Here is a 12,531-nt window from a genome sequence, read left to right on the forward strand (position 1 = left end):
GGTATGTGATTAGTACTATTTGTGTCCGTGCATTATGCAGGATTAGCAGCATCCAAGGGAGGGGATATGGGAAATGCAGATATGTGATTAGTGCTACTTTGCCCGTGCATGATGCAGGATTAGCAGCATCACAGGGAGGGGATAGGGGTAGCATTAATAAAGGGAAGAAGTGTTAATAGTATGTAGCTGCAGTAACTAAACCCACCACGTTAACAACTAAAGTATAAACTACATAGTATCATCATTATACTAAATATACTCTACAATAAGCTGAATTACTAACAGTAAGTAATACATTACAATTCTACGTCATAAAAAATATAATATGCTTCCATCTAAACTTTATTCTCTTACATCACACGAGTCTACACCGTACTTTATATTGCCATAGACAAACCCAAACATTAAATTATATACTGTATTGCTATAAACCACCCTATGGCAATATATAGTACGGTGTAGACTCGTGTGATGTAAGAGAATAAAGTTTAGATGGAAGCATATTATATTTTTTACGACGTACAATTATAATGTATTACTTACTGTTAGTAACTCAGCTTATTGTAGAGTATATTTAGTATAATGATGATACTATGTAGTTTATACTTTAGTTGTTAACGTGGTGGGTTTAGTTACTGCAGCTACATACTATTAACACTTCTTCCCTTTATTAATGCTACCCCTATCCCCTCCCTGTGATGCTGCTAATCCTGCATCATGCACGGGCAAAGTAGCACTAATCACATATCTGCATTTCCCATATCCCCTCCCTTGGATGCTGCTAATCCTGCATAATGCACGGACACAAGTAGTACTAATCACATACCTGCATTTCCCATGGGTATGCTGGATTCCTCTTGATATGCAAATTATTTTGTCAAGGCGCCCCCTTCCCCCCCCCCTTCCAACCCAGCTTATATATATATATGCTCCAAGCACGTGTGCTGTTTCATTCAGACGCTGTCGCCTAGACAGACCTGGTTTCACCTGAGGACGGCTACTTGCGTTGTGGCAGAAACGTCGTGAGAATTATTTTATAATGTTTAATTTTTATTATTTTATTACTTCCCTTCTACGTGACTTTACCGAAAGAACCAAGACGATGAATCCCTGCAGTCACGAAAGCTTTAAATCAAAAGTTCTCCTCCAGTCAGCCAGCTACCCAGTCGGACTCCCAGTCGCTCGAGCGTCCGAGAGACGCCGGCGAGTGCAGCTACAACTCGACCCAGGCAAAGACCCCTCCGGATCCTCGTCCCTCCAACTCCCATCGCGTATCGTGAGTACGTAAGAGGGGTGAGGAATAGCGCGAGGGTTCCCCGAGGGTTTGGATAGAGACAGGTGGGACGCTGCTCGCTAGGTATTTTGCTCCGGGTCACGCATGGTTTTTCTTCGGGTGAGCCAGTAATAAACTTTAGCACAGAGCAACGATGCCGCGTGATTTCTGCGTGTGTGAGGCAGCGCGGGTAGGAATTCATTAACTGCGCCCCGTTCGCTTGGGCTCGCCATGCGTGTTTTCCCAGCGGATTAACGCGCGAATATCATCATCAATCCGATCGTCGTTCACAGTTCCTATGACCACTGTTTCATTGCTTTCATGGCTTTATTTTGGTGATTTTCGAAAAGTTTTTTGGTTTAGCCATGTTTGTTTGTTGTAGTACAGAGTTAGACTGATGGCCTTAAGCTAAGTTGTCTTGTGGTTGTTTTTGTTTGACTTGCATCCCACTGGGATATTTGCACAGGGTTGGTGTACGGTAATTTTTCTGCAATATTTTGCTGTCTTTTCTTGGATTTTCTGTTTGCACATAGTCACTTTAAGATGTTTTCTTGGTCATGTTTTTGCTTTTAGTTTGTTGCGGTTGCACCCGATTCAAGAGCCGAATGGCTCACAGGGCTATACCTAATACATTAACTTTGAACTTTGTTGTTCCCGGTGCTTGTGTGATCGCGTGCGGGTTTACTCAGCGCATTTTACGCAGTGTGTCTGCGTAGCGACACGCGTTTTACGCAGTGTGTCCGCGTAGCGAAGAGCGTTTTACGCAGCGTGTCCGCGTAGCGACGATAACGCTCAGTGGTGCAACGCGCGAATATTTCCATCGATTCGATCGTCATGTGCCCGAGACTACGCATTTGCCTCCAAGGCAGAAGGAAGCAGATTTTGTGGGAGGGAGCAGAGGCGCGGCATATTCATACGGCTATTTTTAGCGTGAGTCGGGGCAGGCAACCTAAGCGGGCACGCGCGCACGCAGCCACCGCAGCAGGAACGGGTGGCTGTGCGTGCACGTGGTGAGCAGCAGGTACGGTTCGTGCGCATGCACGCAGCCACCGCAGCATGAGTGGTGGTTTACGCGGGGGAGGAAGTCAGGTTAACACATGGCGGTGGAGAGCCAGCCCCGAGGAAACAAGGTTTTTCCAAAACATTGGTGCTGCAACGGTAAAATGGTTGTCACCTATTTCAATTCTCGTTGTTGGGATAGTTAACAGGCAATTAAATAGATGTCTTAGGTTTCTTGAGTTTGACAGTGGGTTTATGATTTAGCTAAATGTATCACAGATTTTGCCAATAAGGATTTTACGGAAGAACAGGGCCCAATGTAGATTTCGACTTGCATCAAGTGACGTGAGATGGGATTTTAAGTCGAGGTCAAATTGGTGGGTCATGTATGGTACATCCAATACAAATCGAAGATCAGAATGACAAATTATGTTTAGTCTGTTCAGTGTTACATTAGTAGCCGATCTATATGCAACGTCACAGTAGCCACCCAACCTTGTGGAACAACATTTGTTATTTCAATATTTTTGGACGAGATGTTACCTGGATGTACCTTTTTGAGAACAGTCTGAGAGGTACCTCTGAAACAATTTTATTTTCCTGTCTGAAAATGTTATATTATTGTGTCGTGTGAGTAGAATATCATGGTCGACAGTATCAAAGGCTTTTGACGAGGCAATGAATAGTACACAGAAGTAGTGGCCTTTATGCAGGTTACTGAAGAAAAAAATATTATCCATCATAGCTGTGGTGGCACAGGAATCCTCATGGAAAACAGACTCTTTATTGCGCGGGAGATTGTGGGTTTCAGGTCGCCATCTATAATTTTTTTCGAATTTTGTTGTAAAATAATAAAAATTAGTCTATAATTATTCTCACAATGTCCGCCCTAACAAAACTGCCCACATCCAGTTCAGCAGTAACTGTGCAGGGTGCAACGATCACATTCTAAAGGTGTTTGTATATCTTACCTTATCGCATGCAGTCACATATTCTTAATCTAGCATACAGCTGCTTATCTCTGAAGTACAATAAAACATTTCCCACTTTCAAAAGTTTGCACTTCATGGTGCCGAGCAGCCTATTTGTTCTTAAAAATGCAACTGGCAGGTTCTAAAAACGTTATAATCACATCCGACTTTTTCACATAGCCACCAATGATTCAGTTCCCAGCGAGTCGGATATGCGACGTTGTACTGTAAAAATAAAAAATGCTAATTTTGTCACAACTTTGCATCACTGTTCCAATATTTAAGCACAGAGGTAATTCATCAAATCCGTACCCATACCACACGACTATTCTGTAGCCTGAAACGTGGTCAAATAACCCCCCACGACCCGCACAGCGTGTGGCAGCCCTCATCAAACAGTGGACTGACAAAAGGGCTGTATATGGACAGCATATCGCATTGTGGTTAGGATACGGGATCAATAATTCACGTACATATGTTGAACTTGTTTCACACCGTGCGTAGCCAACTGTTCAAATCGATACGAATTGTGCTCTGTGAAAAATACAACTTGACGTTAGTTAAGTACGTCATTACACCCAAGCAATCATTTGCGTGCAACTTGGCAACTCAGGTGTATGTGTGATGCCGCCACCACGAAGCCACTCGGCGGGCGCCCCACCCCCGACCTCGCTACCACCAAGTGACGGAGCCGACCCCCGCGTCCCCCCACCTCACCTCACATGAACACACCCGCACGCATTCCCCCCCCCCCCCCCATAGAGCTCCGAGGGGAAGTCACCTGGTTTTAATCCGAGAAGCCCTTATCGGGATAACTTTCACGGTTTCCGGTGACCAGGGAATTGGACGACCTCCCCCGATGCTACTTCGCGGCGCTGCAACCGGCATTAAGATTGCAAGGTCGCGGCCAGGGGCCACTCGGCCACCGCGGTTGAAACGCACCCCACGCACGCACGTATCGACGGGGCAAGCAGAGGGGCATAAGTATAGGATTAATTTGAATACGCGCCGCGCATAAGCATTGTGATGGAGGAGCATAATTAGAATAAACGCCGCAACACGCAGCGCATCTTATTAGCATAGCAAAGGCGCCCAGAACCGCCGCACGCGCCCTGACTGGCGCGCGCCCATTGTTAAAGAAAAACTAGGAGGGCACCACCACAGGCGGAGCAGCATCTCTTTGATGTAGGGACGATAAAAGGGGGGGCGAAAACGGGTAGATCCCTCTCTTGCTCCAGCATCAGGCCACGAGACGCTCTCCAGCCCAGCGACCCGGACATCCGTGCGACGCATCGAGGTACGCAGCAAGGACAGGATCAACGGACCGCCGTGGGCACCTAACCGTGAGTAAGAAGGTGAATTAGTATCATAAGCCGATAAATAGGGAATAGGTCCAGGGGTAGTGGAATAGGCCAGCTTTGTCGATTCATATTGATTTAACATCAATTCCCAGGTAGCCGAAAATAAACCATTAATAACCCAGCGCAGCCTCGAGTGGTCTTACGAGTGAGTGGAATGCATGGTGCTGTGTGCAGGTGTGTGCGCTCGTAGCGTGGGGGGAAGGTCGGTGCGTCCACAGGTACCCGCTCCGTCTATCGCCGCAGGGACTCACGCGGTGTGAGGGCAGCGTCATTCGCCCTCCGACCCCTGACCCCCGTTCAGAGCGCGTGATTGGTGGAGAGACAACGCAACGTTTACAGGTGAACGAGAGCGGACGGCGAGCTATGCCTCTCAGACGAGCTCGCGGAGGGGCGGACCAGGGAGGGGAGCCGTCGGGCGATGAGCCCAGCGACGGCAGCAGCTGGTCCCAGAGTAGCGAGGGGTCGGCAAACGGCGGAGCCCCAGCCATCGGCACGAAGCAGGGAGGGACCTCGGGGACCAGCGGCCCCAACAACTTGGTGTCAGAAGTCGTACGAACCCTCATATCTTCACGGGAAGGTGGCGCGCTACTCCACGCAAAGGTAAGGCATGTGTTCACCGGCCAGGGGACCCCTACATGGAAAGCGTTTTCCCGCAATATCATAGGGGCTATAGAGCTTAATGGCTGGTCGGACGCGCAGGTGTTACGACAACTTACGTTGAACCTGGATGGGTGGGCAGCCGACTTTGTAGAGGCACTACCCGAAAGCGCGCAAACCCAACTAGAGGAACTAATGCGTAGATTAGACCTGCGTTTCGGCACGCGCAACGCGATACAGGCAAAGACGGCCTTAGAGTCGCGCCAACGCCAACCCGGCGAGGACTTCTGAGACTACGCCGAGGACGTGCGATCACTAACCCGGATCGCCCGTCCAGAGTTCGTGAAGGAGGTCATTGACGCACTAGCTGCAGACAAGCTGCTCAGGTGCCTAGCTCGCACCGCGTGGTGGCAGCCCAAAAGGGGTAGCGCAGGCCTCCCCTTCGATACCCTAGTCGAGCAAGCACTTGAGTGTGAGGAGCTCTCCAGCGAACGCGCGCAGCTCCGAGGGTCGGGACAGGAGTGCACCGTGGCGAGCCTGATCCCTGACGAGGAGGATGAGGAGGAGCCCGCCAGCCCAATAAGGAGACGGGCAAGAGAGCCCCAGAGACCCCGCGAGACAACCCCGGGGTGGGTAGCCGGGTTACAGGCTGGCATGGGAGATATGATAACCCAAGTAGGTGAGAGGGTAACTCAAGTACGCGAGGAAGCGAATAAAAATATGACCAAACTGCAATCCTCCGTTGAGACCATCCGATCCGAAATGGGGGACCTACGCGCCACGGTAGGAGGGTTATCGGGAAGGGTAGCCCGACTCGAGGCGGAGGGTGGACAGCGGCGTAATGGGGGGGGAGGGAGGGGGCAGGGGGCCCACTACGGAGCCGTCCCCCCTCCCCGGACATGTTACATGTGCGACCGCCGAGGGCATCTAATGAGAGACTGTCCTGAACTCACTCGAGCTAGGCAGACGCGGGGGTTAAACTCCAACGCCCCCTAGAGCGTGGACCAACTAGGGGTGCAATCAACGCGGTCCCAATACAAATAGACGATAATGAGAATAATGGCGAGCGACTGATCTCCACACAGGTTCCAACAACAACGCCCACGGAAACGGTGACTACTGGCGGCTGGCTACGGGAGCTGGTGGCGGGGATCACGGGGGCCACGTCATTGGTGGAAGGGGAGGTAAACGGAATGCGTACCCGAATCCTGCTGGACACGGGGGCGGTGACCTCGCTCGTGAGCGCAGCGCACTGCAGCGCGATCGGGGACGATGTGCGTCACCTGTAGGCCCCGGACCGCGCGCTGCACACGGCGAGTGGAGCCGGAATGGGGCTGCTGGGGAGAGCCACCCTAGAGGTCCGCATAGGCAGCCAGGTGTGCACCCAGGAGATCTACGTGTCGAGTGTGTTGTGTCACGAGTGTATTGCAGGTACCGACCTCCTAGAGAAGCTGGGACTCAACGTGCAACCCCGCCAGCGATGCGCCACCATGGAGAACAACGGCGAGCGGATTCCGTTCCTGGGACGAGAGCCGACGCGCCCCCGCTTCGCACCTGTGGCCGCTATCCTGGCGACGGCAGTCACCATCGGGCCGCTCACCGAGATGCTGGTGCCGGTGGCAACATCCCCCACCGACCCCATGCTCCGACCATCAGGGGAGGTAATGCTAACTCCTCACCCGGAGTTGGCAAAACGGTATGGGGTCGTGGGATCCGCCACGTTGGTAAACACAGATGGGGACCGATTGTTTATGCGGATGTTTAACCCTCACAGTACCCCAGCGATACTGCGACGGCGCACCCCGATAGCCACCGTACACCCCCTGCACGCACGCCACTCTGACGATTCGGTGTTCGCACTCTGGGCTGAGGACCCCGGTCGTCCTGAGGGTGACCAGGACCTGGCCTGGCGAGACAGCCCGACTCCCCGAGTCGAGGTCGTTCCCCTGCTCGACGCATTACATGTACCATGGGCAGATTTACCTAAAGGAGAGGCCGATCGGTTGCACGAGTTACTGCAGGAGTATGCCGACGTGTTCAGTGAACACGACTCGGACGTGGGTCGGACCGACCTTGTTAAGCACCAAATTGACACCGGTGCAACCCGACCCATCAAACTCCCTGCGTACCGAGTGGGTGCACCCGAACGCGCCCAGATCAAAGAGGCGGTTGGGGACATGCTTCACGATAACATAATTCAGCCCTCGGCAAGCCCCTGGTCAGCCCCAGTGGTACTAGTAACGAAAAAGGATGGGTCAACCCGGTTCTGCGTCGATTACAGTAAATTGAACGCAGTCACGCTCAGCGACGCCTTCCCCATACCCCTCGCCGGAGCGCGATATTTTTCCACCCTCGATCTCGCGTCCGGGTACTGGCAGGTGGAGATAGCAGAGGAGGATCGGCCAAAAACCGCATTCACCACCCCGATGGGACTATTCGAGTTTCGAGTACTCCCGTTCGGACTCACCAATGCGCCTGCGACGTTCCAGCGGCTGATGGAGTTGGTGATGCGGGGCTTGCAATGGGAACAGTGCCTGATTTACTTGGATGATGTGATAGTGTTCAGTAGATCTTTGTCTGAGCATTGGTCCAGGTTACGAGAGGTATTCCAACGACTGCGAGCGGCTCATCTCAAGCTCAAGCCACGTAAGTGTTACATCGCACAACGCGAGGTGGGGTACCTCGGGCATCGCATCAGCGAGGCTGGCATGCACACCGATCCGTAGAAGGTACGCGCCGTAGTGGAGTGGCCACGGCCAAGGAATCTGATGGAGATCAGATCATTTTTGGGGCTCGCCCCCTATTATCGTCGATTTGTAAAGGGATTCAGCGAGATTGCACGCACCCTCACCCAACTCACTTCCCCTAAGCACCCCTATCAGTGGACGGGGGCCTGCCAGACGGCCTTCACCACTCTCAAAAACCACCTCACCCACGCCCCCACCCTCGCTTTCCCCGATTTTACCACCGATTATATTTTGGACACCGATGCCTGCAGCAGCGGGCTGGGCGCGGTGTTGAAACAGGTGCAGGATGGAATGGAACCAGTCATCGCGTTCGCCAGCCGGACCTTGAGTGGGGCAGAGCTGAACTATTGTGTGACCCTCCAAGAGTTGTACGCTGTGATTTTCGCATGTAAGCAGTTCCGGCCGTATTTGTACGGCAGGAGATGTCGCGTATGCACTGACCATTATGCTCTGCAGTTTCTTCTTACATTCAAGGAGCCGCGGGGGCAGATGGCCCGGTAGCTGGCGCAGCTGCAGGAGTACAACCTGCAAATCGAGTATCGGGCTGGCCAGACGCACGCAAACGCGGACGCCTTATCGAGGCGGCCCACGGTGTACGCCGAAAAAAGGCCGGAGGAGGCCTGCCCATGTTTCACGGGGGGACGCTGCCTGCAGGCAACGAACCCCCGAGAGGCCGCGGCCACTGATCCCCCCCCAGCGAGAGAGAGTGCAGTGTGCGCCACAGAGACCCTCGCAGGTGACACCGAGGATCCCGTCGACCGCCCGGCAAGCGCGGGACCCACGGCTCGGGGCCCGGCGGACCACCCCGCCCCGATCGGACGGATCCAGGAGGACGTCGGCTGCGCCTTCCCGGGCCTGAACGTCGAGCAGCTGAGACAAACCCAACAGCGGGATCCGGATCTGGCGGCGGTGGAGGCGGCACTGCGGGAGGATAAGAGCGCCCTACTAGGACACTGGAGCGGTTTGTATGCCCGGTTGTGTGTGCATAACGGAGTGGTACGGAAATTAACTGAGGCTGGCCAGCCGGGGTGCATCTGTGTTCCTGCCCAGGTGCATGACCACCCGCTCGGGGGCTATGACGGGGAATGACGCACTCGAGAGACCCTGCGTCGCCAGTATCTCTGGCCCAAATTGGCACAAGACGTGGCCGCCTGGGTACAGGGCTGCCGCACCTGTCAGCAGTGCGGGCCGAAACCGGCACGATACCAGGTACCCCTAAGGCCGTTCCGCGTCAGCCGCACGAATCAGCTGGTCGGGATCGACCTACAGGGGCCATTCCCGCGGTCCCATCGAGGCAACCGGTATATCCTAGTCGCAGTAGAGTATTTCACCCGCTACCCCGTGGCAGTGGCCATTAAACAGCCTTGGTGGTGGCCCGGGCATTCGTGGAGCATTACGTACTTACGCATGGGATCCCAGAACGAGTCCTCACCGACCAGGGTGCCGAGAGTTCGGAATCCAGAAGGACCGAACCACAGCGTACCACCCCCAAGCGAACGGTATGGTGGAGCGCATGAATCAGACCTTAGCGGTTAAACTCAAACGTATGGCGGCCGCAAATCAACGGGATTGGAACGAACACTTCCCCTATGCCCTTTTTGCCTACGCCACCACCGTACACACGTCGACGGGACAAACCCCGTTTTTAATGATGTTCGGCCGTGAGTCTCGTTTACCCACAGACCTGCTGTTCGGCGTTCCTTCCCCCCAGCCGGAGGAGGGAAGCCGCCCCGTGGAACACCTGATGGAGCCCCTGCGAGAAGCCCGAGGCCGAGCATACCCGCAAGGGGAAGCCGCGCATCGGCAGCAAGAACAAGGCACCCGACCCCGCATGGAACCCCCCTTATTCCTGACCGGCGCTAAGGTATGGCTACACACCCCTCGCGTCGGGGCTGGGCAGGTGGGGAAACTGACGACCTACTGGCGGGGACCCAGGACCGTGGTGCGGCAGATCTCCCCCTGGACGGTACTAATCTATGGTGGGGAGAGGGGTCAAGAGACAGTGGTCAACGTCCGCTGCTTAAAACCATGGAAAGCGGCCCCGGCAAGAGAGAACCCCGTCATCCGAAGGCCCCGGAATTCCGTGTTTGGGGGCCTCGCACACTATATGGGCCCCGCCAGGCCCCTGACTCCGAGACGCCCCGATCCAGTCAGGAGACGGCGCGGACGACGGCCCCTAAACCCTTCTGCTGCTGAGTTTGTGCCCCAGCCCACAGGTGCCGGAGGACGGGGAGAGCCGCTGGAGTGGAGGAGGAGGCCGTCGCGGGAACTACAGAGGACGGAGCCGCCTGCCCCGAGACCAGCCACAAGGTCCGGACGGATCCCCCGGACCCCGCAGCGTTTCCTCGTGGGCGCGGCCCAAGCAAGGTGCTCCAGTCAACCCGAGACGGGGACCAGCACCTCGGGGAGCTATGTGATGCCGCCACCACGAAGCCGCTCGGCGGGCGCCCCACCCCCGACCTCGCCACCACCAAGTGACGGAGCCGACCCCAGCGTCCCCCCACCTCACCTCACATGAACATACCCGCACGCATTCCCCCCCCCCCCATAGATCTCCGAGGGGAAGTCACCTGGCCGACCAGTTTTAATCCGAGAAGCCCTTATCGGGATAACTTTCACGGTTTCCGGTGACCACGGAATTGGACGACCTCCCCCGATGCTACTTCGTGGTGCTGCGACCGGCATTAAGATTGCAAGGTCGCGGCAAGGGGCCACTTGGCCACCGTGGTTGAAATGCACCCCACGCACGCACGTATCGACGGGGCAAGCAGAGGGGCATAAGTATAGGATTAATTTAAATACGCGCCGCGCATAAGCATTGTGATGGAGGAGCATAATTAGAATAAACGCCGCAACACGCAGCGCATCTTATTAGCATAGCAAAGGCGCCCGGAACCGCCGCACGCACCCTGACTGGTGCGCGCCCATTGTTAAAGAAAAACTGGGAGGGCACCACCACAGGCGGAGCAGCATTTCTTTGATGTAGGGACGATAAAAGGGGGGGCGAAAACGGGTAGATCCCTCTCTTGCTCCAGCATCAGGCCACGAGACGCTCTCCAGCCCAGCGACCCGGACATCCGTGCGACGCATCGAGGTACGCAGCGAGGACGGCATCAACGGACTGCCGTGGGCACCTAACCGTGAGTAAGAAGGTGAATTAGTATCATAAGCCGATAAATAGGGAATAGGTCCAGGGGTAGTGGAATAGGCCAGCTTCGTCGATTCATACTGATTTAACATCAATTCCCAGGTAGACGAAAATAAACCATTAATAACCCAGCGCAGCCTCGAGTGGTCTTACGAGTGAGTGGAGCGCGTGGTGCTGTGTGCAGGTGTGTGCGCTCGTAGCGTGGGGGGGAGTTCGGTGCGTCCACAGGTACCCGCTCCATCTATCGCCGCAGGGACTCGCGCGGTGTGAGGGCAGCGTCATTCGCCCTCCGACCCCTGACCCCCGTTCAGAGCGCGTGATTGGTGGAGAGACAACGCAGCGTTTACAGGTGAACGAGAGCGGGCGGCGAGCTATGCCTCTCACACGAGCTCGCGGAGGGGCGGACCAGGGAGGGGAGCCGTCGGGCGATGAGCCCAGCGACGGCAGCAGCTGGTCGCAGAGTAGCGAGGGGACGGCAAACGGCGGAGCCCCAGCCATCGGCACGAAGCAGGGATGGACCTCGGGGACCAGCGGCCCCAACATATGCAATTGAATCGCTTCTACGTGGACGTCTCTGCAACAGGTTTCTCACAGTGTAACGAGACTACTTTCAAGCATCGATCTCCTTAGCGAATCATAGCAACATATCGCATCATCACGCGCTGCACAGTTACGATTTGTGATAAACAGCAACGATCCAGATGCAGGTGGGGGGTTGTGGTAACCAGAAAAGGGGGCAGACATTTTATCGTGGTGGGCAGGCAAGAGATGTGGGAGGGAAGCAGCGCCGATTGTAAAGAGCGGAGAGGAAGCCACGAGGCACCGGCGATGGTGCGGCCCAGTGGGGACCGCTGGCAGCCAGGCTGCTGCTAGGATGACCAATGGGGGCTGGAGGAGGCAGGAGACGTGATCAAGAAGTGGCACCTACAACAACAAAAAAGACGTCGCCAAAATAAAAACTTAAACAAATGATAGTGGTGAACGGGAAGGAGAGCAAGGTAGGGGAGGTAAGGTATGGAAGAGGGAAACTAGGAATTGAGCAGATGGCTTTTGCTGCCATCTTGCTCTGAGTTGGTGGAGAACCTTGGTTTTTGTGATGTTCAAGGGCGAACAAGGCGGTCGCGTGTGGTGTATGTGTTAGAGCATGCATCAAGCATGGATCAAGCTGTGATATTTTGAACACCGGTATTTTTACGTTCAAGCATGGATCAAGCTGATATTTTCAATACCTGTGTTCATGTGTTCGAGCATAGATTAAGCAATGATATTTTGAATACCTGCATTTGTGTGTTCAATCATAGATCAAGCAGTGTTAGATCTTTGTATTGTAAAAAATCGGTCGATTTTCGTTTACTCGAGCATTGGATCGTAAAAATCCGCCGATTCCCGTTCCAGTTTTCCTTACATGGACGAGACAATGTTCCATTACTCCATA

The sequence above is a fragment of the Lethenteron reissneri genome, unplaced genomic scaffold (genome assembly GCF_015708825.2).
Source record: "Lethenteron reissneri isolate LAM-NWPU_2019-01 unplaced genomic scaffold, ASM1570882v1 scaffold_1640, whole genome shotgun sequence".
Classification (NCBI taxonomy): Eukaryota; Metazoa; Chordata; class Hyperoartia; order Petromyzontiformes; family Petromyzontidae; genus Lethenteron; species Lethenteron reissneri.